This window comes from Aotus nancymaae, unplaced genomic scaffold (assembly GCF_030222135.1).
Source record: "Aotus nancymaae isolate 86718 unplaced genomic scaffold, 86718_ANA_hifiasm-v0.15.2.pri h1tg000059l, whole genome shotgun sequence".
NCBI classification, from domain to species: domain Eukaryota; kingdom Metazoa; phylum Chordata; class Mammalia; order Primates; family Aotidae; genus Aotus; species Aotus nancymaae.
The window spans coordinates 51,042,362-51,067,828 of NW_026988473.1; the positions used below are offsets into that span (position 1 = coordinate 51,042,362).

General features: G+C 43.3%; 1 protein-coding gene across 9 annotated transcripts in view; it reads left to right on the top strand.

Annotated features, from left to right (window-relative positions):
- Positions 1-25,467, top strand: part of DENND2B (DENN domain containing 2B) — a 205,787-nt gene that overhangs the window by 39,834 nt on the left and 140,486 nt on the right. Inside the window, exon 1 of one of the 9 annotated variants that reach the window (XM_064365201.1) lies at positions 5,869-5,887. The exons of 5 other annotated variants lie outside the window; for them this stretch is intronic. The gene's annotated coding sequence lies outside the window, so the exon portion shown is untranslated. Of the gene's footprint in view, positions 1-5,868; positions 5,888-14,886; positions 15,016-17,607; positions 17,626-24,921; positions 24,941-25,467 lie in introns of those variants that run through there. 3 more of the 9 variants (XM_064365202.1, XM_021675136.2, XM_064365204.1) reach the window with 3 other exon arrangements.

Genomic DNA, 25,467 nt, shown 5'->3' on the forward strand with positions numbered 1-25,467 from the left:
TTTTGATCGTATTGCATCAAATGTTACTAATGGGATATTAACATGTGATTCTTTTTCATCTTAAGCTCTTTTAGTCCCGAAGGTTATACAGCTTGGTCCATAAACCTTCAGTTGGTTCAGGCTGTTCACTTAATGTTTGTGTTCAGTTGTTGAATGTTTACCGTGTAACAGGCAACATGCTGGGTGCTCAGACAGTTTTGAAGATGAATAGGAATTGGAGAGGGTTCTCCAGTTCTCTAGCTGGTTGACTGGAAGTTACCAGGTAAATCTGGCAGCCGTCCAGTTTGCTGGGATTCCTCCCAGAGGAGAGTATAGTCAACAACAATGTATCTCTTTTCTTTATTCTGTCTATACTGGGCCCTCTCCTTTGCCCTTTACACCTTCTCCCTAATCCCTGTCTTTAAATTAAAGACAAATGAAAATCAGCTCCTTTGTATTAAGTTTGGGCGCTCCATCAGGACAGCACTTCCCTGATGATGCCCTAAGTTAGAAACCCTTCCAGGAGAATGTCTGCTGCCCTGGAATCCCAAAGAAGAGCCTTCTTGGTGTGCTGTTTCCTCCTTCCTATGAAAGTTGCTTTTGCCTGCTGTGTGGATACAGGGTGCGCAGCGCTTGTTATTTTCTTCCCATCTGTCTGCTCCGTTGGCTCACTTTGGGGATGCTGGCAGGGGCATGGTGTCTTGTTTTCTTAGAATGAATGATGCAAATGAGCAGCCTCTCTAGATGATGGGAAAATTTAGCTTGATCTGTTATGATCCATCATGCTAAATTTTCTCATCATCCAGAGAGGCTGCTGCTCAGAACAAAAGAGAGGAACATAAATAAGATGGGTACAGAAGAGGAGTGCTTTACTGAGCTTTTAGATTGCCAGCCCATGTGAGATAGTCTTCCCCTCCTTGCTTGGCATCTGGAGCCAGCTTGTACACTACCCATTTGAGGTTTGCTGCTGCTCCCTTCTCCTCCCCTCCCCTCTCCTCCCCTGCCCTGTCCTGCCTTGCCATGTCCTCCCCTGCCCTCCCCTGCCGTCTGCTCCCCTCCCCTCCCCTTTTTGAGACAGAGTCTCCCTCTCCTTTTTTCTTCTTATGAGACTCAGTCTCCCTCTGTCGCCCAGGCTGGAATGCAATGGTGTGAACACAGCTCACTATAGCCTTGACCTTCTGGGCTCAAGTCATCTGTTCATCTCAGCTCCTTGAGTAGCTAGGACCACTACGTGGGCCACTATGCCTGGTTAATTGTTTCAAAAAATTTTTTTTGTAGAGAAGCCGAGGCAGGTGGATCACTTGAGGCCAGGAGTTTGAGACCAGCCTGGCCAAGAAGGCCTTCTCTACTAAAAATACAAAAATTAGCAGGCACCTGTAATCCCAGCTACTCAGGAGGCTAAGGCACGAGAGTTGCTTGAACCTGGGAGGCAGAGATTGCAGTGAGCGGAGACTGTGCCTTTGCACTCCAGCCTGGGTGGCAGAGTGAGACTCTGTCTGGAAAAAAAAATGTAGAGATGAAGTCTTGCCATGTTACCCAGGCTGGTCTTGAACTCCTGAGCTCAAGTGATCCTCCCACCTTGTCCTCTCGAAGTGTTGGGATTACGGGCGTGAGCCATCATGCCCATGGGCTGCTACTTTCTTTGTGTCTGTGAGCTCCGTTAGTAGAAAACTACAGAATAGAAAATTACGTTCAACTTTCAACTTTAAATTGGTTCTTTTAGGCTGGGCGCCATGGCTCACACCTGTAATCCCAACGCTTTGGGAGGCCAAGGCAGGTGGATCACTTGAGGTCAGGAGTTTGAGATCAGCCTGGCCAACATAGTGAAAACTGTCTGTAGTGAAAATACAAAAATTAGCTGGTTGTGGTGATGCATGCCTGTAATCTCAGCTACTTGGGAAGCTGAGGCAGGAGAATCACTTGAACCCTGGAGGTGGAGGTTGGAGTGAGCTGAGATTGCACCATCGAACTCCAGCCTGGGTGACAGAGACTCTGTCTCAAATAAATAAATAGGTTCTCTTAAAAACATAATGTATGGCCAGGCGTGGTGGCTAACACCTGTAATTCCAGCATTTTGGGAGGCCAAGGCAGGAGGATCGTTTGAGGCCAGGAGTTCAATACCAGCCTAGGCAACAAAGTGAGACCCCCATCTCTACAAAAAAAAAAAAATTAACTGGGCATGGTGGCATCCACCTATAATCCCAGCACTTTGGGAGGCTGAGCGGGGAGGACTGCTTGAGCCCAGGAGTTAAAGGTTGCAGTGAGCTATGATTGAGCCATTGCACTTTAGCCTGAGCAACAGAGTGAGACCCTGTCTCTAAAAATAAACAGTAAAATTAAAAATATAATGTATGCTTTACACTACATTCTAAATAAAGAAAAACCTCACTTTCCCAACACTCAGAGATTTCTGCTGTTAAAGTCTTAGTGCTCTCCTTTTAAGGTCTTTCTCTAGGCACACAGATGGACATATTCATATTCTTCTTCTACCAAAGTAAGATTGGATTATACATACAATGTTGGATTATACATACATGTTTTTTTTTTTTTTTTTTTTTTTTGAGACGGAGTTTCGCTCTTGTTACCCAGGCTGGAGTGCAATGGCGCGATCTCGGCTCACCGCAACCCCCGCCTCCTGGGTTCAGGCAATTCTCCTGCCTCAGCCTCCTTATACATACATGTTTTTTGTTCTATCTTATTTTTCAATTACCTTCATATTTTCTAATGCAGTAACTTTTTATTTTAACTAATACTCAGACCATATTCAGATTTCCCCATTGTCTTAGTCCATTCAGGATACTGTAACAAAATACCTTAGGTTAGGTAATTTGTAAACAATAGAAATGTATTGCTTACAGTTCTGGAAGCTGGGAACCCCAAGAGATGGTGTTTGGTGAGGGCCTGTTCTTCAGAGGTAGGACCTTCTAACTGTGTTCTTACTTGGCAGTGGGGGCTAACAGCCTCCCTCAAGCTAGCTTCCTCCTTCCTTCCTTCCTTCCTTCCCTCTTTCTTTCTTTCTTTTTCTTTCCTTCTCTCCTTCTTTCCTTCCTTCCTTCCCTCTTCCTTCTTTCCTTCCATCCTTCTTTCTTTCCTTCTTTCCTTCCTTCTTTCTCTCTCTCTGTCTCCTCTCTCTTCTCTCTTGCCTCTCTCTTTCTCTCCTCTCTCTTTCTCTCTCTCTTTCCCTTCTTTTTTCTGAGATGGAGTTTTGCATTCTTGCTGCCCAGGCTTGAATGCAGTGGCACGATCTCAGCACACTACAACCTCCGCCTCCAGTGTTCAAGCGATTCTCCTGCCTCAGCCTCCCGAGTAGCTGGGATTACAGGCACCCACCACCATGCCTGGCTAATTTTTGTATTTTTAGTAGGGATGGGGTTTCACCATGTTGGCCAGGCTGGTTTCGCACTTCTGACCTCAGGTGATCCACCCATCTTGGCTTCCCCAAGTGCTGGGATTACAGGTGGGAGCCACTGCGTGGAAGCTTCTTTCATAAGGACCACAATCTTGCTTATGAGGACAGAGCCTTGGTGATCTAATCACCTCCCAAAAGCCCCACCTCTTAATGCCATCACCTTGGGGTTAGATTTTCACATGAATTTTAATCATGAAGTTTCACTGGCAATCACACTCAGAAAAGCTTATCAGTGCGGCAGGAAGGGCCGGGTGAGAGTGGAAGACTGAAGAAAAAGCCAGATCACAAAGACTTCCGAATGTCGTGTCGAAGGGTGGAATTATCGTCCTAAGTGTGTCACGAATCGTCCTTCTCCTTACTGTCTTGCTGCCTCCAATCCAGCCAAAGCCTTGACTCTCTTTTGCCAGAATGGAGCTTTCGTGTCTCAGAATGCTTCCTCAGGGTGTTCAGTCTCCCCAGCTGCTGAGTGAGCTTTCTAGAATAATTTAGGATACTTCTTTGCTAAAAGCTCTTTGCTTTCTTTTTGAGGAATAACACAGTGAAGTACTCAAATTTTAAACGGATAGCTTAATGGATTTCAACATTTGTATACATTCTTATAACCACCACTCCAATCAAGATGTGGAACATTTTTAGCGTTCTCAGAAGGTTGCCTGATGCCTCTTCCCAGACAGTATCCACATTCCTATCCCAATCATTCTTCTGTCATTATTTGTTTTTTCTTTTCTCTTATTTACTTATTTATTATTTTATTTATTTATTTTGTAGAGATGAGGTCTTGCTATGTTTCCCGGGCTGGTCTTGATATCCTAGTCTCAAGCCATCTTACTGCCTCAGCCTCCCAAAGTGTTGGGATTATAGGCCACTGAACCCAGCTTGTTTTACCTTTCTTTGCTCCTCATATTAATGAACCATGAAAGCTCTATATTGATTCTTCTTTGACAGGATAATTCCACCCTTCGACACGACATTCGGAAGTCTTTGTGATCTGGCTTTTTCTTCAGTCTTCCACTCTCACCCGGCCCTTCCTGCCGCACAGAAATTTCATGTAGCTTATCAACATGGTAGGCGCTTCCGTTTTTTGCACTTGATTTTCTTTTGCCCTCTTGACTTTATTCCTTGGCAAATTAATCCTTCAAAACTCAGCTTCAGGCAGAATCAAGACCTTCTCTGCACTACAGAGGCAACGATTGTTATAGGTAGTTGCTTTTATACCTGTGACATCTTTCTCCTCTACTCGTGGCTTTGGGCTTTCAGGAGCCCAGGGATGATGGGGCATTTCCCCCTCAATTGGTTAGTTGAATTTCACACAAGTAATTCATGGTCTTTCTAGAAAAATTGGAAAATAGGAAAAAAATCACTCATAATCTTACTACACAGAGATAATCATTGTTTATATATATACCAAAATATATGTGAATACTTTAAAACAAATTAAAAATATACATTCATAAAATACTAAATATTTGATCTACTTTAATCTTCTGTTATTAATATTTAAGTTTTTTTCTCCCCCCCACTTATTTAAACTATTACAGAAATGCTGTCATGAATATCCTTATGCCTATATTTTAGTGCAGTTCCTTGATTATTTTGGGGATTCCTAGAAGTAAAAGGGATGAACATTTTTAAGGGATTTTGATGTGCTTTGCCAAATTGCCCTCCAGAAAGTCTTAACTGTGTACACTTCCACTAGGGTGAGTGAGAGTGCCTGTTTCCAGCCATTCTTGCCAAACTAAAAAGAATGAAGATAATCAGTATTTGCAAATCTGATAAGATAAAAATGGTACTGCATTTGTGTTCATTTGCATTTCTTGGATTTCTATGGAGGTTGAATATTTTCTTATAAATTTAATGGCCATTTACTTTCTGTTTCTTTTATGATTTACAAGTTCATGTATTTATTTTTAAATTGACAAATAAAAATTGTATATATTTATGATGTACAATGTGCTATTTTGATTTATGTATATGTAGAATGACTAAATCAAGCTCATTAATATATATTACCTCACATACTTATGTTTTTTTGTGTGGTAAGAACACTTAAAATCTACTCGTAGCAATTTTCAAGTATGTGATGTGTTGTTTAACTGTAGTTGCCATGATGTGCAGTAGATCTCTTGAACTTATTTACTCCTCCTGTCTTTCAGAAATTAGTGTTCTTTGACCAGCATCTCCCCATCCCTCCATCCCCTAGTCTCTGGTAACCATTTTCCCCTCTGTTTCTATGCGTTCAACTTTTCTAGATTTGGCATATAAGCGAGATCATGTGGTGTGTCTCTTTCTGTGCCTGGCTTATTTCATTTAACATGGTGTCCTCAGGTTCATCCATGTTGTAGGAAGTGACAAGATTGCCTTCTTTTTTATGGACGAATAGCATTCCATTGTGTGTATGTAAACCACATTTTCTTTTTTTATTCATCTGTTGATAGACACTCAGGCTGACTCCATGTCTTGGCTGTTATGAATAATGCTGCAATGAACGTGGAAGTGCAGGTATCTCTTTGACATACTGATTTTATAGGCTTTGGATATGTACTCAGTAGTGAGATTGCTGGATCCTGTGATAGTTCTATTTTTAATTTGTTGAGAAAACTCCATGCTGTTTTCCAGAATGGCTGTACCAATTTATATTCCCATCAACAATGTACAAGGGGTTTCTCTTCCTCCACATCCTCTCCAACACTTATCTTTTGTCGTTTTGGTAGCAGCCATTCTAATAGGTGTGAATTGTTATCTCATTGTAGTTTTAATTTGCATTTCCCTGATGATTAGTGATGTCGAACATTTTTTAATGTACCTGTTGGCCATTTGTATGTCTTCCCTGAAAAATGTCTATTCGGGTCCTTTGCCCATTTTAAAATAAGTTGTTTTCTTACTATTGAGTTGATTCCTTATATATTTTGGATATTAACCACTTATCAGATCAAGCAGTTTTATATTTTATTTAATGCATTTTACCAACTTTTAAAATATTAAGAACAACTCACATCATATATAGTACATATGTTTTTCACAGTTTGTCTTTTAACTTTGTTTTCCACATACAATTTTTTTTTTTTTTGAGACTGGGTCTAGCTCTGTCACCCAGGCCAGAGTGCAGTGGCATGATCACAGCTCATTGCGCCTCAACCTCCTGGGCTCAAGCAATCCTCCCACCTCAGCCTCCTGAGTAGCTGGGACTACGGGCGCATGCCACCCCATCTGGCTAATTTTTGTATTTTTTCTAGAGCTGGGGTTTTACCATGTTGCCCAGGCTGGTCTTGAACTCCTGGGCTCAAGTGATCTGCCTGCCTTGGCCTCCCAAAGTATTGGAATTACAGGCATGAGCCACCACACCAAACATTATCAGTCTTTTTTTTTTGAGATGGAGTCTCCCTCTGTTGCCCAGGTTGGAGTGCAGTGCAGTGAGTCTCAGCTCACTGCAACCTCTGCCTCTTGGATTCAAGCAATTCTCCTGCCCCAGCCTCCTGAGTAGCTGGGATTACAGGTACCCACCACCACACCTAGCTAATTTTTGTATCTTTAATAGAGACAAGGTTTCACCTTGTTGACCAGACTGGTCTTAAACTTCTAACTTCAAGTGATCTGCCCACCTTGGCCTCCCAAAGTGCTGGGATTGGGATTACAAGTGTGAGCCACCATGCCTGGCCTTATCAGTCTTTATTTTTTTGTGTGTATGTGAGACAGAGTCTCACTCTATCTCCCAGGCTGGAGTGCAATGGCATGATTTCAGCTCACTGAAACCTCTGCCTCCTGGGTTCAAGCAATGCTCATGCCTCAGCCTCATGAGTAGCTGGGATTATAGGTGTCCGCCACCATGCCTGACTAATTTTTGTATTTTTAGTAGAGATGGGGTTTCACTATGTTGGCCAGGCTGGTCTCGAACTCCTGACCTTGTGATTCACCCACCTTGGCCTCCCAAAGTGCTGGGATTACAGGCGTGAGCCAACGCACCTTGCCTGTCATATTCTCTTTACCTTTGTATCCCTAGTGCCTAGCAGTGACTGTCTTACTTTAAGTTAGGCAATTATTTGTAGAATGATGTAGCCTTTGGAGGTCCATGGGTAGAATTTGAAAGGTTTACAACTTGGATAGAAATAAAAAATTATATCGTTTTCATCCACCTCTGACTGAAATTTAGTATTTCTTCCTATTCTGAATATAGGCAATAAAACAAAGTAGTAATGACAGTACCTGTGACTTAGTTACCCAAAGAAATCATGGATATTTTCCTGGATAAACCCTGGGTTAAGAATTTGCTTTACTGTTTTGTTTTGTTTTTTTCTGGAGGCCATTTTATTTTTGTGTCAAATACCTAAGCAATACCTGGTACTCAGTAGATGACCAATATATGTTAATTTAAAACACTTCTTATTTCAAAATATGCACAGAAGTCAGGAGAACTGGTTCAGTGTCTTGGCTACTATGAATAATAATAGCCATTGTTCCATCTGTATAATGAACTCCATATATTCTTTATCTGCTTCAAATGTCGTTAACATTTTGCCAATTCTGTCTGTCTCCTCCATTCCTCGACATTGTGTTATTTACCCAATAGTATTTCAGGAAGCATATCGGATAAGAACTTTAAAAATCTGTAACCACTCTGTCACATTTAACTAAACAATAATTCCTTAATATTGTTAAGGAATAATTTCATATTGCTAATAATTCCTTAATATCATTTGTTATTTAGGCCATATTTAAATATCCTCTATTATTTCAACATTGTCTGGTATTTAAATGCTGGGCATGGTGGCACATGCCTGTAGTGCTATTTTATTAATAACGTCTTTTTGACAAATGCTCTTTTCCTATTTAACGTTTTATTTTTTAAGTGGGAAATTGTTGACTTTGGTTCTTTGGTCTTATTTGTAAAACTTAAACATTTAAATCTCATTTAAAGTTGTTCTTGGACATAATTTAAAGTGAGGTATGTGATGGGTAAATTTCTTCAGGTATGATCAAAGCCCTAAGAGACATTTCTTTTTCACTTGCTCAAGGAGTCTATTCACCTTGTTAAACTGGAGGTAAAAATACTTTCTCTGAGAGTTTTACATGCATCTCTGGACTTTAATTGTATCCTCTACAAAATTGGAAGACATTTGGATCTGGGTCTTCTCTACATGCTGAGTTTTTTCTTTTTCTTATGCTTAAAAATATGAGAATGTCATAGTGGTAGTCTTTGGTTGTTGATTTTGTAAACCTTTTGTATTCGGAACAAATCCTTCTGTTGTTTTTAGATAGCTTTTTTTTTCTATTAAACTTTTTAGATTTGAGGCCATTTGTTCAAAGACTTACCATTTGCAGGGTGGTTCTCTGAGCTGCATTCCTTCTCGTACTTATTATCTGGTGCATTCTTTGAATCTGTTTCTTTTATTGAGAAATGTATTTCTGTATTTTGTATCTTTTTCTGATTAGCTTTTTCTGTAGCATCACTTCTGTTTTTATTGCATTCATCGATTCATTGATTTAGTACGGACCTTACATTTCTGTTTCTTTTGCAGTCAGTATTTGCGTAGTCATGATAGTCTATTTCATCTCCTTGGGAATCAATATTAGCCATTCTGTAAATTTGATGACAAATATTTATCGAGTGCTTACTGTGAGGAAGGTATTCCATTACAGGGATTAGCTTTGCTTTGCTTTCCTACTGTAAGCTTATACCTTTTCCTATGTATTCATTCTTCTATGTTTGCTGATCTTCCTTTCGTAGTTTCAAACTATTTTATTTGTACTGTATTTACTGAGATTTGTGAGAAGTCCTTTCTAATATACTATCAAGATCCCACTGTGGGTTCATTATAAAGGGTAAAGGAATTGAGGTATTTTGAATTTTGTGTTGGCTAGTGTAATTAATGATCACCTAATTATAATCCCCCCATTTTAGGAAATGACTTTGTATAAGAGAAATGAAATTCAAATTCCATTTCATTCTTGTTAAGATTAGCTTGAAAGAAAAAAAAAAGATTAGCTTGAAGGGAGAGCCTCCCATGATGGGAGAATGCTCTCCATTAGGACAAGGTTTGTACCTGAGAGATACACCATATGGGTGTGTCTCCGGAGAGCTGGCTCATTGGTGCTACAGCGTCAGGTAGAGCAGCACCTGAATGACTGACTCCAACAAAGTTTCACTGAGTGCTTAGCAAGTGTGAAGCCCTAAGCTAAAGACTATGAGAGACCCAAGAATTCAGAATCCACATGTGTATAGTGAACCTTTAATTTTGTGAAAGAGGTAGACATTTGGGATGAGTGGCTGGAGACGTGTGTCCATCGGAACTGTAAGCTGGTAGGTGTCCTGCACAGTAAAGCACTGAGGGCTCACCCTGTGGGATAGGAAGACATCAAGTCATGAGCCTTATCTTTAGAGAGGCATAAAACACCTACAGCAAAGAGCTGAAGATTAATACCAAAATACAAATGGATTCATGGGGTAGCTTAGAAATATTCCAGGTTGCCTGTGGTATAAACAGAGAATGATGAGGGTTTAGAGGTAGAAGAACTGACTATAAGCAGAAGGGTTTGAGGAGGCTGCATGGAGAACAAGGGGCATCATCTTGGCCCTTGGCAGGTTGGCAGGATTGACTTCGTGAAGAGGAAGGGAAAGGGGACTTTAACTGAGAGGACTACTCTGGGGCACAGAGGAGGGAAGCTGTTTATGAAACCAGATTCATTTGTTTCCATCCTTAGGTTCTGACCCTCTAAAGCAGCCGCGTCTTGGCTCACTCCTCTCCCCTCCTCCCCATCGTGATGACCATGAGCCGTCTCATGGAGTGTCTGCCCAGTGGGCCCTTCAGCCTGGGCTCTGCTTTGGTTCGGATGATACTGTCCTCTACTTGTCTTCTTCCAAGGATAGGTAGCGCCCTGACCTCTGGGGGCAGCAACCTGTGGACGGATCTTCCTTCCAACGTCACCAACCTTACCAGCTTCTTGAGTATTGATTCCTTCATACCATGCTCAGCCTTCCTCCAGGTCCTTGCTACTTACTGTCTCAGCATAAACACTGTCCCTTCCCCGTCTCCCCAGACCTAGGCTTCTAGGTTGCAACTCCCTGAGTGTTCATAACAGGCCTTAGCAGTACACTTTAGGCCTATTGTCCTTATATCCTCTGGCACATCCTGTCTGTGTTGCTCTATGGGCCATTGTCTCCCGCCTAGAAAGCGTCGCTCTCAATGGGGAATGATGCACATGGGGACCTTAGAAGGGCTAGTAGGAGCCGAGGCTATGGGAATAAAGTGTGGACCCTGATTTTGAAGGGACTTGATTCAGTCCTGAAGGGAAACCATGTATTTTTGTTTTTAGACATTTTGTAATTTATTTAATCACATTTTTCTGTGCTTTATTGAAACACATTTAGTTTGTCTTCAGTCTCTTTCTGACATTTAGGTTGTCTTCAGTCTCTTTCTGTTAAAATGTAACAGGAACTATCCACAAATAAACATAATTTAATATTAACTTTGATAAAGCTACCATTTTGGTGGGAGAGGCAGATAAGCTAGTCGTTTTCAGACAGGGGATATTTTCCAGATCTTGACTTTCTGTGTCCTCTTTCCGAAGGTTGATCTGTCTGAGAATGCAGTTGCACTCAAGGTGTTTCCTTTCTCAATCACGCTTCTCCCACTTTACAAAGACAAGACATAGTCATTATTAATCCTGAGTCTTATTATTTGTGTGCCTCATGTGTGAAAAACCTCCAGATTAACAAGCAAAGGAACAATTAGGACTATTATTAGGAAAGTGAATGACTGTGAGTAGCAAATCCTTTTCTAAGTCAGATGGTTTCCCATTCTTGCTTTCAACAAAATTGAAGGCATTGTCAATTGGTAGATAATTAAAAATAATTTTTGATTACAGGTCATGACATGATTTTGACTTGTAATTCTAAAGATACTGATATTGATTGCTATGGCAGAATTTATTTCACTTCTCCCATTCAAGTACTAACCAGGCCTGACCCTGCTTAGCTTCTGAGATCAGATGAGATGGCACATTGAGGGTACTGTGGCTGTAGGCTCTCACTGTTGTCTAGTATTTATGTGAACAAGGTTTCTTAGTGCTTACTACTATAAAAATGAAAAATTAATGCATTTTGAATAAAATTTTACTTTTTATGTTAATAGTACCAATTTCTAATGTAATTATGTTTTGATCATTTGCATATTAACAATAAAGATAATGAAAACCCATACCAAAAGAAGAATTTTTTTTTTTTAACATTTGTAGATTGTAGCCTGGATGTGGTGGCTCACACCTGTAATCTGAATACTTTGGGAGGATCACTTGAGGCCAGTAATTCGAGACCAGCCTGGGCAACAAAGCGAGACTCTGTTCCTACAAAAATAAAAAATAGAAAGAATTAGCTGGGCAATGTGGTGGGCATCTATAGTTCTAGCTACTTGGGAGGCTGAGGCAGGAGAATTGCTTGAGCTCAGGAGTTTAAGGCTGCAGTGAGCTATGATTACGCCACTACACTCCAGCCTGGGTGACAGCAAGACCTGTCTCTAAAAAAATAAAAAATAAATAGAATAAAAAATTGAGGCTATAATCATAGCAGAATTAAACAATTTATGTATTCATATGTATACATATTATATATAATATTAATAGATATACTGCAGAGAAGTATAGGTTGATTAATAAAAGAATTTGAAACATAAATACTAGTATAAAATTCTAAAGAGGAAATAAAAGAAAGTAAAAGTTATAAAAAGGCGTAGTATAAAATGTATGTTTTAAAAATAGATAATCCACTATGACATTTAGATTCCCTTGGGTCGTTTAGATTCATTTAAGAGAGTAATGTTGTGGTTTAATTTTAAAATGTAAATATTTATTTATTTTTAATAAAAAAATTTTTTTTGAGCCAGAGTCCTGCTCTGTCACCCGGGCTGGAATACAGTGGTGCAATCATGGCTCACTGCAGCCTCGATCTCCCGGGCTCAAGCCATCCTCCCACCTAGCCTCCCAAGTAGCTGGGACTTACAGGCATGCACCACCACACTTGGCAAACTTTTCAATTTTTTGTAGAGATGAGGTTTCATTATGTTGCCTAGGCTGGTCTTGAACTCCTGAGCTCAAGCCATTCTCCCACTTCAGCCTCCCAAAGTGCTGGGACTACAGGCATGCACCACTGTGTCAGGCCTGTAAATATTTATAAAATGCCAATATTTGGAATATGCCAGAAAGTACATCTTTACTACTTGTTGTTATGCAAAAAAATAAATATTAAATGTAAGGGGGATAATGTAACATTCTTTTAGGGCACATATGATAAACAGACATTTACAATGGTGTATGTATGATACAGATGCTTGACGAGAGGAAAGCAAAGAATGCTGAGGAGAAGATGCAAGAGAAGCCCACGGCCAGGGAAAGCAACCAAGGAGGTGCCGTGGGAGCTGTATCTTGAGGGGCTGTTGGAGTTGGATTAGCAAACAGAGGAGGGAAGTCGTTCTGGGAAGAGGGAGCGGTGTGTGTGAAGGGTTTGGAAGTAGAGAAGATCAGGATCAGCCTTGGGGAAAGCACAGTGTGGCATGAGCAGGATGGTGATTTACGGCAGCTGGACAGCGTATTATTTATGACAGGATTTGTGTATTCCATATGATAGGAGGGCTCGGAAAGGAGAGGCAGTGGGGCTGGAGGTCTGTGGAAGTAGCTGTTGCCAAGAGCCAGGCATGAGCAAGTGACCCCTGAAGGGTGCTTCCTTCCCAGTGACTGTTTTCCATCTTAGTAATCTTCTGAACATTTTTACAAATGCAGAGATTCTTACTTACATTCTGCTAGGGGAGGAAGATGAGGCCCACTGAGAGTCTGCTCCTCTTGCAGGTTTTGTACCTTAGTAGCAATAGGCAGATTGGGCTTAGTGCTGCAGTTCAAGGTTCCACATTGGCCACATGCTTGGTTAGGGCCCTCAGCTTGTTTTTATTTTATTTTACTTTACTTTTTTTTAGGACGAAGTCTTGCACTGTTGCTCAGGCTGGAGTGCAGTGGCGTGATCTTGGCTCACTGGAACCTCTGCCTCCTGGGTTCAAGCAATTCTCCTGCCTTAGCCTCCCGAGTAACTGGGATTACAGGTGCATGCCACCATGCCCAACTAGTTTTTTGAATTTTTAGTAGAGACGGGGTTTTATTCACTATGTTGGCCAGACTGGTCTCGAACTCCTGACCTTGTGAGCCGCCCGCCTGGGCTTCCCAAAGTGCTGGGATTACAGGTGTGAGCCACTGCACCCGGCCTTCAGCTTGTTATTAAGATGAGTGACTCCTGCCTGGTGCCGGGCAGATCACCTGAGTTCAGGAGTTAGAGACCAGCCTGACCAACACGGTGAAATGCCATCTCTACTAAAAATACAAAAATTAGCTGGATGTGGTGGCACATGCCTGTAATCCCAGCTACTCAGGAGGCTGAGGCAGGAGAATCGTTTGAATTTGGGAGATGGAGATTGCAGTGAGCCGAGATCGCGCCATTGTACTCCAGCCTGGGTGACAGAGCGAGACTCCGTCTGAAAAAAAAAAAAGAAAAAAGAGCGAGAGAAAAGTTACTCCAATTTTGGAGCCAAAATTTGGGATCCTTAAACCAGTACAGGATTTTTGTCCTGATTTTTTAATTTGTTTACATGAGAAGCCTTTACAGAGTTCTAAACATTAAATCAAAGTGAATGTATGCGTTTACTAAATCACCCTTACTATGAAGAATTTAACTGTATAAACTCTTTGTGATCTCAGGAAAGGTAGCATGCATGACAGTTTTCTGGTGCAGGGAATTACAGGGAATTCTTTGGCTTTCATGATGTCTCCATCATGAAATAAGTGAAATAAGACTGTAAATTAGTGAAAGACTTGAAATAAGTGCTGTGAAGTAAAACTGTGAGCAGTCCTGAAAAACATTGATGACAATTTTTTTCCCATTTGGAACATTTGTTTAGCACGGTGATAGAGACCCCATGTGGTGTTTGCGCAGGGCAGATTGAACGCGCTCCAAAAGGAAACCATAAAGTGTTGAGTTGATACCACACAGAACACGAGGTGGTGGGATGAGTGGTTTTTCCACATTTTAATATTTTCCAGGATGACACTGAAAGCCTTGCCCTTAGAGAACCCTGAGGCACCTAATAATTCATAACTCCAGACTCTTGAGAGGGAGAAATGGAGGTTAATACCGATAAATAGATGTCCTGGGCCTTCCCTAAGGGAGGCTGGAAAGGAATTGAGAGCAGTCATCAGAATGCAACCAGCACGGTAAGGTAAGGGACACTGCACGGCTTTGATTTCTTGTGGAACAATGTCTTATTGATATCAGTATTTCTAGCTCCCTGTTATTAAAGAAGTCTCTGAAAAGCCTATCTTTTTTGGGAGGACAGGAGAGAATCCTGTCAAGAAAGTACCGAGTCCGCACAGGGGACCTACTAGGTGCCATTCACAACTTGATACTTTCTTAAATGGCTTGTCTGAGAGAGGAGGAAACCATGACTCAGAGAGATTATGTAAATCACTGAAGATCCAGGATTTGAACCTTGGTTCATTTGATTCCAGATTTCTTTCTACTACTTGGTGATGCCTTCTTGTGCTGAAATCATGGAGAATGAAGGATATTCCGGATTGAATTGGGGAGCTCATGGTATCCAGCTAAGTATCTTTGATCTGGAGGCATTTGGGGAGAGGAGTGATGCTGGTTAGCACAGAGGAATAGAGGAGAAAAACACCAGGAGATGCTCAGACTGTCTCTGTTTCATGGAAAGGGAATTTTGTGCCATGGCATCTGGTCCTTGGTGGTGGTTTGGAAGAAGTGGGGTCCTGAGTTCATCTGGTACCAGGTACACAATGAAGGAAAATGGGAGAAATGTGGCATGTGGGATTTCACAAAACGTTTTTCTTTTATTTTGAGACATGATCTTACTCTGTCACCTGGGCTGGAGTGCAGTGGTACAGTCATGACTCACTGCAGCCTTGCTCCCGTCTCCCCTCAGGCTCAAGCAGCGCTCCTGCCTCGGCCTCCTGAGTAGCTGGGAATACAGGTGTGTGCCAACATGCCTGGATAATTTTTTAAACTTAAAAAATTTGTAGAGATGAGGTACTACTATGCTGCTCAGGCTGGTCTCAAACTCCTGAGCTTAAGCGATCCTCCAACCATGGTCTCCTAAAGTGTTGGGATTACAGGCGTGAGCCTCGACACCTGGCCTCACAAAACACAATTTTTGTTTGTTTGTTTGTTTTTTAATTTGGACCAACATAGGAAAAATTTTAAATTTTTTTAGGGAAAGGGACTAAAAATAAAAACCCCAAACCTGTTATCATCTTTATAACATATAAGAAGAGACATTTGCAAATCAAAATCATAAATAAATTAAAAACAAATAAAGAAAACAGACTAATAAGACAGCAAAAAAAGGACATTCTACTTATCTATTATACAATTAGGTTGGATTTAAGATGTTTTGAATCATGAAGAATTACAGCGTAAATTTCTTGGTATTTGTCAGTTTGGGAATTTTTATTTAGTAGCGTAATATTACGAGAAGCTTGACTGTCCAGTGTGTTTCATGCTTTTTAAAAAAAAAAATCATAGTTACTGTTGGGAGTCCATTTTGACAGGTTTTGATAAAAACGGTATCAACAATCATTGTGATTTCACTCCATATGGAATATTCTAGTGGATGACAAGAAGGGGAGTCAGAACAGTTCTTAGGCTTTCAGTTCCGTAGCCAGGGCAGGAAGAAAGCAGGAGTAGCAGCTCTGGTGTCTGACTAGTGAGGGCTCCAGGAAGGGGCTGCAAGGACCTGTCTGCCCATGCTTCATATGTGGGGCGGGGCTGGAGGCTGCACAGCACCCTTAGTGCTTGATACGGAGCAGGTGGGAGTCTATTTGAGAGGGATGCTGTGGATGGTAAAAACGCTCGTTGTGGCCTGGACTGACGTTTAGGAGAGTCCCTTCTGTAAAGGAATTAATCCTGTTTGGTTCTCCAAAAAGAGATCTGCAGGAGCGGGCACAGACAAAGGCCCATTGTTTTCTCCAGGGCAGCTGTTCCTTGCGTTGGTGCTGGGAGGGGTGTGGGAAGCTTGCAGGACGCAGGGCCTAGGTGCTGAGATGTGGGAGTGGTCCTGCTGTTCTGCCCGGTGATTTTCTTCGGAGCCTTTCTTGTGGGGACTTTCTGCAAACTCCATTTTTCTCCAAGCAGCAGAATCTTAGCTTCACCCTGCATGTGGTCTTGGTACCCTGGAATTTTGATGAATGCTGAGCACCTGGGAACAGAGAAGCCTGAAAGCACCTTGGGAACTCCCCAAGTCTCCTCTCTTTTGTCCAAGGGAATACCTACCTCTGCCTTTCCAGGGGCTGTGCTGGGGGAAGTGTGTGTGCTGGCCTCTCTGGAGAAGGGCATGCTGGTTTCCCTGGCCTGTTTACTTTAGTCTCATCCTTGCTGCCCTTGATTACAAATGAGGCATTGGGTGGGGGATTTCCCTGCTTCCAGGGAGGTTACTCCTTCCTTTTGTCTGCACTCTCAATTTTTCCACCTGGGGAAGAGTTGCCTTAAAAAAAGCAAAAACCCAAAACTCTCCTTAGCTTAACTCCTTGTCTCATAGACTGTGCAGTAAGTGGATCAGTTCATCATCAGGAAGCAATTCATCTGTCTCCTGCAATTCCCTTCCCCTCGGTTCCCTTAGACCTTTTCTCATTGTCCTGTCTCTGCTGTAGTTGTCAGCACTCTTTCTGAAGAAAACGAACAGTCCTCCCAGCCCACAGCCTGGTCTGCTCCCGGGCACTTGTTGAGCTGAGGTGTTGATGCGAGGGTTCTGGATCTTAGGAATGTGCGCCCTGGCTCTTTGAGTCGAATGGAAACCCTTTGAGGTTAAAAGCTCCAGGCTTTTTCCTTCCCTCTCCCCAACTCTGTATGTAATGCCTGTGAGAAGAGAGGAAGGGTCACTGGGGAGGGTGACCACTGGCAGCCCAATTTGCTGGTGTGGTCACCTTAGAGGTGAGGGAAAGCCTGTTGCCCCCAGCATGGGTAGAAGGCCGGCCTCAGACCTCTTTGCTCTTCTGTGGAAGCCCCCCACCACCTTTTCTTGTTCAGTTGAACAGTCTTGATATCAGAACCTCTGATAGAATTGGAGGATCCTATTTGAAGCCCTTTCTTAAAGATTACTGGAAAGTGTAAGTGAATTTTACTTGGTGGTAAGAACCTTTCCACTCTTTTCACAGATTTCACACCCTCTGGAGGGTTTCTTTCTTGGATAATTCAGGTAAGTTTTTAAGTTTTGTTTTTTAAATCAGTGGACCTAGTTCCATACAGTGACTTCTTCAGTCCCCCCAGCAAAGATCCTTGTTCAGGTCCCTTGAATTTCCTTCCAGTTCCACAGACGATGCTCCTGTTTCCCAGGGCTTCCATCTTATGCCCATAGATTCCTGTCTACCTTGTCATGTTGCAAGCTTTACTCCAGCTTCTGTTAGGCCAAATTGGTATCCATTCTCTTTCCCTCTCCCTCCTTCTTTCTTCACTGGAAAGTTAATGTTTTGCCTTTTGGCTTTTGTTCTAAGCCAGGTTTCAGTTCAGACCTTGGTTCTGGGAGTAGGCTTGGATTCCTGCGTTATGCTGCTTCTGCATACGTCTCTGTTGTAGGCCTAAGAATGGTGGTTGCTTCTTTGTTGTGCTGAGATTTTAGCTTCATATCTTTTTGATCAAGCTTTGTCTTGGTGAGCACTTTTTGTGTCCTTTGAGAATTCTTTTCCCACCCCAAGGTCATGAAGATAGTCCTCTTAAGTTTTCTCTAAATGCTTTTCCTCTTAGATGACATTCTCATTTAGACCTAGACTCCTATCTTTAGATCTGAATCACTTTTTAAAGTCGGATTCCTTTGTTCCCAGCTTGTCCTTAGGATTGCATTTTTCCTCTGTAGTCACCCATCTGCTGGCCTTTGCAGTGGTCACTTCGATTTCCCTCTGTGCCGTGCTTACCCAACTCCCACAGTTTTCCTCTCCGGCGTAGGTCACAGAGGAAATATTTAGTTACTCCCTGCCAAACATTCTGGCTGTGTTGTTTTGCTTAAGAAGACATGCAGTAAACTGTTTTGATTCTGGGTCTTGGTGCTCTAGGGCAGATGTTTCTCCTATAACGGAGGTGTTGTGGTCAGTTGGAAGGAGTGGTGGACTTGAGTTCAGAGAATTGGATTCTAATCCCTGCAGTGTTACTAATTTGTGGTGGGATCTTGCGCAAGGCACATTTCTGTGTCTGAATTTCCTTTTGTTAGAGAGGACCTTATTTCATGATGAAGAAGACAGGACTCTGTGGGTATGAGATGGGAATCCAAAGAGTAAGCCTGGGAGATCCAGGAGAGGCTAGACAGGCAAGAGGCAGAGAACCATTATCGTGAGCATCCTTAGTGGAACAGGAAGGGAACTCAGATGACTCCAAACAGGTCAAAGTAATCTATGTAGTCACTGAAAAAACATAAAACATGGTAAGAAAAACTGATGGAAATTCTCTGATGAGGATCACTTTAGGAGATAACTGCCTTGTCCATCCCTCAGCTTGCTGCGGGTCCACACCTGTTTGCTGTCACCCTTGGGATGTGGGAGGGTTGGCCTTCTGCGGGTTCACTTCCAGAATTCTTCCTCCCACCTTCCACCTCCTTCATAAACTCAGGAATATTTGAAACTCAGCCCAGATCTTCACCTGGCTTTGATTTCCCCATGATGTGGAGATTGGTCCTTGGAAATTGTAGCTTCCAGAAACCTTTGAGGTTTGCTAACATGTCCAAGTTCTACATTTATTGATTGTTGGTTCTGTTCATGGCTATGTTCCAATTCCTGTGCCCTGAGGGTGGTATGATTTGACTCCAGCAAGGAAGGGGAGGGTATTTGGGGACCCTATCATCAAGAACTAAGAAATAAAGGGAAATGGTCAGGCGTGGTGGCTCATGCCTATAATCCCAGCACTTTGGGAGGCCGAGGCGGGCGGATCACAAGGTCAGGAGTTCGAGACCAGCCTGGGCAACACAGTGAAACCCCGTCTCTACTAAAAATACAAAAATTAGCCAGACGTGCTGGTGTGTGCCTGTAGTCACAGCTACTCGGGGGCTGAGGCAGGAGAATCGCTTCAACCTGGGAGGCGGAGGTTGTGGTGAGCCAAGATCGCGCCACTGCACTCCAGTCTGAGCAACAGAGTGAGACTGTTTCAAAAAAAAGAAAGAAAGAAAGAAAGAAAAACAATTGAGTAGTTGCCGTCTTGGTGTTCCTGAGAGGCAGGCCTTTGGAGAAGAAACAAAATGGTTTAACTTCTGCCTATGTAAACCCCAGCCCTCCTCCCCAAATACACATACTCAGATAGGCAGAGCTACATTTCTGCCTTATCCCTGTACCCTTCTGAAATGACTGAGATTTAATCAGATCTTGCATAGTTTAGATTTTTTTTTTGTTGTTCCAGTTAAAGATTTGCATTGGCTTCTTCCAGTACAGAATGAGTTGGACAAAGACAGTCTCCAAAGGCTTTTGCTGCTCTGTGGTCCTTTGTAAGGCAGCAATTCTCCTAAAGAAGTACTGAGGGCCGGGCATAGTGGCTCATGCTCGTAATTCCCAGCACTTTGGGAGGCTAAGGTGGACAGATCGCTTGAGCCCAGGAGTTTGAGACCAGCCTGGGCAACATGGTGAAACCCCAGCTCTATAAGAAATGCAAAAATTAGCCAGGTGTGGTGGTGTGTGCCTGTAGTCCCATCTACTCAGAAGGCTGAGGTGGGAGGATCACCTGAGTCCAGGGAGGTCGAGACTACAGTGAGCCGAGATCACGCCACTTCACTCCAGCGTGGGTGACAGAGAGAGACCCTGTCTCACAACAAAGTAGCTGGGTGTGGTGGCTCATGCTTGTAATCCCAGCACTTTGGGAGCCCCAGGTGGGTAGATCGTGAGGTCAGGAGTTCGAGACCAACTTGGCCAACATGGCGAAACCTCATCTCTACTAAAAATACAAAAATTAGCTGGGCATGGTGGCTCGTGCCTGTAATCTCAGCTACTTGGGAGGCTGAATCAGGAGAATCGTTTGAACTCGGGGGCGGAGGTTGCAGGGAGCCGAGATTGTGCCACTGCACTCCAGCCTGGGTGACAAAGCAAGACTCTGTCTCAGGAAAAAAAAGTACAAAGTACAGAAGGATGCTTGTCTTTGCAGGGTTAGTGATGAGGATGAGGACACATGCTCACCGTTGCTGTGCCCAACCCTGGGAGGCTCTTGGGCTGCTGAAACTTGCTAGAGAAAGTCATAGAGCTAAGTAGAATAGTTCTGGGCAGAAGAGCTCCATAATTGACTCCATATACTTTCAAGTAGGCCTTCTCTGCTATTTTGCAATTCTTTAATTATCTTCGAGTCCCTGTGACCTATATCACCGATGAGGATGCCTCCTACTTTCCTGAGACTGTTAGAGCTAGGTGACATAGAACTCTGGGGTCGCTCCTTTTCTTTAGATAGATCGGTACTCCCAGACAGCCAGCTCAGAAGAATAGGCAGTCAGCATTCCCTGAAGGCCCTGTAGATGTGTTCCTTGTGAATGCCAACAATGTCTGGTTGAAATAATCGTTTGATCTGGGGCTCACAGAGTTTTGAGCCTGTGTCTGGCATTTGGTATTTTCCCCCATTCTTTGATCTTAAACCAAGTTGTCCTAGGCAGGTGACCCAACTGGTAACTGTCACATAATATCCAGTGTGTCCTCCCTGCCACTCCAGTTTTCAGTACTCATGAACCAGCTAGCTTCTGTATCTCTCACCAATCACAGGGAATTCAGTCTCCCTCAGGTAAGTGTTTTTCAGATCCTACTCACATCCTCTTTAATCCTCATCTTTCTTTCTCTTTCTGTCCTTCCGATTTGGCTTAATTGCCTCAGGAAACACCCTATCCACTTTCCTCTCTGCCTGTGGGATAAAAGCTATCCTTGATCATAGCTGGTAAAGCGTGCAACCAAGAATACTTCTGAAAGGACAGTCAGACATTTGGGAATGAAAGTAGATGGTGTGAAGAATCAGTGCTATCAGTATTGTTCTTGAGAATGCCTTTAAAAATCCCCCCAGATAGCCATCTTTTAATTAACCTGTCCTTCTTCCAGGACCACAATTTGAAATATGTAAAAGTTATTGATTGATGTGATTGATTGATTGATTGAGACAGAGTCTCACTGTGTCGCCCAGGCTAGAGTGTGGTGGCGTGATTTCAGCTCACTGCAACCTCTGCCCTCTGGGCTCAAGCAATTCTCCTACCTCAGCCTCACAAGTAGCTGTGACTACAGGCACATACTACCATGCCTGGCTAATTTTTGTAGAGATGGGTTTTCCCATGTTGCCTAGGCTGGTCTTGAACTCCTGAGCTCAATTGATCCACCCACCTTGGACTCCCAAAGTGCTGGGATTACAGGTGTCAGCCACAGTGCCTGGCCAAAAATGATTTAATTTTATTCCTCTTAGGTTTTGTTTTATTGGTAGTATTTATAGAGGTATTGTTTTGTGTCTTTATTATGTATAAACAGTATTTCATCCATTGTTCTTCATTAATGAGCTTGTCTCGGCATCCGTCTACCATGTCTGGTGTTGTTTCTGTGGAAAACTGTCTTCAGCCTGTAAAGGCGACTGCCTGAAAAAGGAGTGTTTAGTAAAAACACAGTCTGGTCACCCTGTGGCCCCTGCTAGTGATGTTGCTCTAAAAGACACTGACTCTATTCCCATCATATGAAGAGGAAGAAAAGTGCTTCCAAGGGCTGCTGGGAGCTAGGTCCTGAAAGCTAGGTCTGTCCTCTTTAGTCTCTAGGCTAGAGGAGCTGGAATGTGCCATGCCCAACTTTGCCTAAGCTCTTTTCTCTTTCTCACTGTGTGTCACAATGGGACATACTTGAGCTTAAAACCCAATGAAGCTCCCCCACTTTGAAAATCATGATGTAATTATGACAGGATCACTTTTTTTTTTTTTTTTAAGACAGAGCTTTGCTCTGTAACCAGATAGGAGTGCAGTGTCTGCCTCCCGGGTTCAAGTGATTCCTCTGCCTCAGCCTCCCAAGGAGCTGAGACTACGGGCGCACATCACCATGCTTGGCTAATTTTTTATATTTTAGTAGAGATGGAGTTTCACCATGTTGGCCAAGGTAGTCTCGATCTCCTGACCTCATGATCTGCCTGCCTTGGCCTCCCAAAGTGCTGGGATTACAGGTGTGAGCCACCGTTGCTGGCCAGGATCACATTCTTTAAACATACTATTTAGTGGGGTTAGTGGAGTTACCGCCTCTGATTTTTGACGAGGAAATAATACATTTTTGTTGAGATGCTGTATCAGGTCTTAGGGTGGAAAGCATCTAATTTAAAGCTACGGGCCTTTCCTGTAGGGTGCATATGCTGCTAATCTGTGAAAACTGAAGCTGTCCCAGTGCACTGTGTGTAAACTGCAGCATCTCCTTGTGAAATGAACAGTTCAGGAAAATGGAATGACTTTCCAAACTGTGCTAGGTTCCAGGTGACTGAAAATTTCCCAATAGGGTGGGAAAGCTTATCCAGATGTTCTTGCTTGGGGATTAGTGTGTGTCATCCCGTTCCAAAGAAGTACAGTTACTGCTGATTTTATCTTTGTCCTTCTTTCTGTGGTACCCAGGGATGCTCTTTTTGAGTTCATTTTGGTCTTGTCTCTCTGAAAAAAAGCAGCAAGCATTTTGATCTAGGTTCAAACAGTTAAAATCTGTGGCCACAGGGTAAGGTGAAACGAATGGCTCTAAGTAGCAAATTTACTACCTTTGCTTCATTGGCACCAGGCTGTGAGTAACTGAACTAACCAGCTGCAGATCCTTATTATGCAATTTTGAGGTGAGGATGGGTGAAATCCTAGGGGCTGGGAGACAGACATGTGTGGCTACCAGAGAGATGACATCAGCTCGTTTACTGGTGCTGTGGAGGAAGGGGAGATTCCAGGTGCTTAGCCTTCTTCCTGCATGTGGGGGTGTCCAGAGCCAACCTTAATCCTATTAGCAGCCAAGGCCTTGGCTTGGGGAAAACCGTGTTTAACTCTGTGCGTCCTGTTGTCCCATAGGGACCTGAAGTTGGAAGGGGTCTTACATCTTTGGCTTTGGGAACAAAGCTTTGAAGAACAAACAGACGCGCGTCTATATGTGTCTCTGTGTGTATTTTGTGTTAATGCTAGCAACTGATTAAGGTTTGCAAAGTCGAGGTTGTATAGGAGACGGGGAAGCATTGTCTGGGTTTTATGGAATCTGTATTTGAAATTGCTCTTTTATTGCAAAGGAAACAGTTAATGATTTAAAGCACTTTTGAATTAAAATTACTTTGGCTGGGCGCAATGGCTTATGCCTGCAATCCCAGCACTTTGGGAGGCTGAGGCGGGTGGATCATTTGAGGTCAGGAGTTCGAGATCAGCTTGGCTAACATGGTGAGACCCCGTCTCTACTAAAAATACAAAAATTAGTCAGGGATGGTGGCAGGCGCTTGTAGTCCCAGCTGCTTGGGAGACTGAGGTAGGAGAATCTCTTGAACCCGGGAGGCGGAGTTTGCAGTGAGCCAAGATCGTGCCATTGCACTCCAGCCTGGGTGACAGAGTGAGACTCTGTCTCAAAAAAAAAAAATTATTTTATGATTTTCTTTTGATATCCTTCACGTGGACACTTAGTATATAACAGGAAGGCATCTTTAATACGTTCCTCGTTCCTTTCTGTGTTCTGCTTCTCCTCCTGTGATTATCCTAGAACACAGCCTTACAGGGTCATCATTTAGAGGAAGCACAAGTTGGAGAAGGCACTTCTGCAGGGAAGATCTTCCCTTTGCTCAGCCCCACCTGCCTGCAGGCTTCTGGAGCTGTGGTGCGGCTTCCTGGGAAGCCTGCAACTGACAGTAGGACTGGAAAAAGCCTTATGACCTCTGGAGCATGACTGAGAGAATGGAGCTGGGAGGCATTGGGGCCCATCTGCTCACCAGTTTTGTTGGCCTGTCAGATGTTAGGCTCGCCCTCTGGTTCTTTTGCCCTTCTCCCTCAAGATGTGTTAGGAAATGAAGCCGGCAAAAGAAAGCAGGTGACGCCAAAGCTATGCTAAGAGGATCTGACTTGCATCCCTGGGCCTGTCTCGGCTTCTCTGTGACTGGATTGCTTCGGCTCTCCCTAAGACCCTTGCTCACATTCAAGTGTAGCCGCTGCTTACTGGAAGCCATGTGGGCCAGCCCAGGCTTGTTCTGTCGGGGCCTCTTCCCACCCGCTGTGTTCTCGCCTCCTGTGGGCTTGCACATTTGAGGGCCTCACCGTCCTTGAGTTGCCAGAGTCCTTGTTCTGAGAATGCAGTGCCTCCCCTTCAGGGCCCAGGAAGCTGTGGGTAAGCACTTGGTTTTCTTCTCAGCAGGATGCTTCTGGGAAACTATCTGCATTCCTTTTTGCCCAACTCTGCCTCTGGGGCTATGTGGGGTGTGGCTCCATGAGGAGGAATGCTAGCGCAGTTCCACTGAGACCAGCCGCCGAAGGTAACCGGGAGTTTGAAGGTGGAATTGCCTTTTCTTTCAGTCGTGGAGCCAGGAGCTAGCTTTTCATGGACTGTAATGAGGTGTTGGTTCTTTTAAAAATTTTCTAACTTGCTTTCCTGTCTCCCTGTCTCTCTGGAAGGTGGGGGTGAGGGGTAGGAGGAGAAAGAGTAGGCTTGGTTCGCTGTGGTCCGTCTTTGGCACTGAGATGGGTATGGCAGATCATCTTTTGTGAGAAGGGAGCTTACAAGTGAATCTGCCTCTTGGTCTTGGCATAACTGGGTGTCTCCCCAGTCTGGCTGTGTTGACACTCTGAATGGTTTGTGAAGGCATCCCTTGACTTCTGAAGGCAGTGCCATCCTTACCTGGTTTAAAATTTTTCAGAGTGCACCCAGCATCACCAGCTCCTGCAAGCAGAAAGGACCCAAGGGAGCATGAACACACACTGGGTAGAAGTTAAGCCTGATTTTTTAAAATTAAAATTAAAAATTTTAATTTTTTAGGGAGTGAATCCCAGAGAATTAAATGTAATTTCTCCTTAATTTTTCTTATGGAGATGGGGTCTTGCTATGTTGCCTAGGCTGGTCTTGAACTCCTGGGCTCAAATGAT